Source organism: Magnolia sinica, chromosome 3, assembly GCF_029962835.1.
Source record: "Magnolia sinica isolate HGM2019 chromosome 3, MsV1, whole genome shotgun sequence".
Lineage (NCBI taxonomy): Eukaryota > Viridiplantae > Streptophyta > Magnoliopsida > Magnoliales > Magnoliaceae > Magnolia > Magnolia sinica.
In genome coordinates, this window is record NC_080575.1 from 128,332,333 (window position 1) to 128,333,888 (window position 1,556).

Genomic DNA, 1,556 nt, shown 5'->3' on the forward strand with positions numbered 1-1,556 from the left:
AAATCTGTAATTCCCCGCATTGCCTGAGCCAGCTCTTGTATGGAATTTCGAACCGGTTCCTCTTGAGGTTTCACTTGATTTGGATTTTGATTGAAGAAACCTTGAGGGGTAGCCGTTTGTCCATTCCTCCAACTAAAGTTTAGATGATTTTTCCAACCAGGATTGTACGTATTAGAGTTAGGTCCAGTAAAAGGTCTTTGATAGTTGTTTACGGCATTGGCTTGTTCATTCAACACTCCTCGAAAGGTGGGTATTGTAGGACAATTTTCAGTTGTATGAATGTTGCAATCACAGATGCCGCAAACAATTTCATTAACCTTATCCTTCTTTCCTTCCATGGCCTCAACTTTCCTTATGAGCGTAGTCACTTTACACTTGAGATCATCCTCTTCTTTCAAGAGATATAATCCACCTTTCTCCTTTAATTGAGTCGGCCTAGACGTGGTGTTCGACTTTGGGTAATAGTCCCATGATTGTGTTTTTTCAGTAAGACTATCGAGGTAATCCCATACCTCGTCAACATCTTTATTAATGAACTCTCCATTACACATTGTCTTGACCATTTAGCACATGGAAGATGTCAGTCCATCATAGAAAAAATTTGTAATGTGCCACGTTTCAAATCCGTGTTGTGGGCATGAACTGACCAAATCTTTGAACATTTCCCAACATTGGAAGAATGTTTCATCTTCCTTTTGGGCAAAGTTCATGATTGCTTTTCTGAGGGTCATCGTTTTATGATGTGGGAAGAATTTTTTTATGAATTCCCTCTGCATGTCATTCTATGTGCCAATGGATCTAGGACGCAGTGAATGTAACCACGTCTTAGCTTTCTCTTTTAAGGAAAAAGGAAAGAGTTTCAGCCTGATTGTATCCTCAGATACATTAGGAAAACATAATATAGATATAATCTCATTGAACTCTTTCAAATAAAAATATGGACTCTCTGATTCAAGTCCATGGAATTTGGGAAAGAGTTGGATAACTCCTGGCTTGATGTCCATTTGTCCTGTGTTTTCAAGAAAAATTATGCATGAGGGCGTACTCACTCCCGCCGGTTGTAGATAATATCGTAAAGTACGAGGCGGGGGTGCCTGATGCACCTCGTTCTCATCTTGGGTATCCTCCACCCTGGGTGGAAGTAGAGGAGGTTGGTCTTCAACCATAACTTCAATTAACTTAGGAGATTTCGAGCGGTGTCTAGTCCTGCGATGGATAGTCAACCCCTCAACCAATCCTCCTTCAGTCAAGAGACGTCGAGTGTTGTCACGGGCCCACTTGGGCATGAAATACTCACAGCCCTCAACTAAATTCAAAGCCTAATCCTAAGAAAGGAAAAGAAAATCTAGGAAGAAAGAGAGAGTTGGAAAGAAATTACCAAATTGGAGTCCTAAGTTAAAAACCTGCAAAATAAAACAAAATAAGTTAGATTCTAAAAGGAGAAGAACAATCCTTTAAAAGAAAGATAACAGTAAACTGATTTCTAAAAGAAGGAATTCCTAAAAGAAAGTGAAAATTTCTAAATAAATTAGGAAAGTCCTAAACTAGAAAATAAA

At 39.0% G+C, this 1,556-nt stretch overlaps 1 non-coding gene across 1 annotated transcript; it reads left to right on the forward strand.

Annotated features, from left to right (window-relative positions):
• The first annotated feature begins 621 nt into the window (after nucleotides 1-621).
• Nucleotides 622-728, forward strand: LOC131241652 (small nucleolar RNA R71). The gene has a single exon (XR_009169211.1). It is a non-coding gene; the product is annotated as a small nucleolar RNA R71 (small nucleolar RNA).
• The last annotated feature ends 828 nt before the right edge of the window (nucleotides 729-1,556 follow it).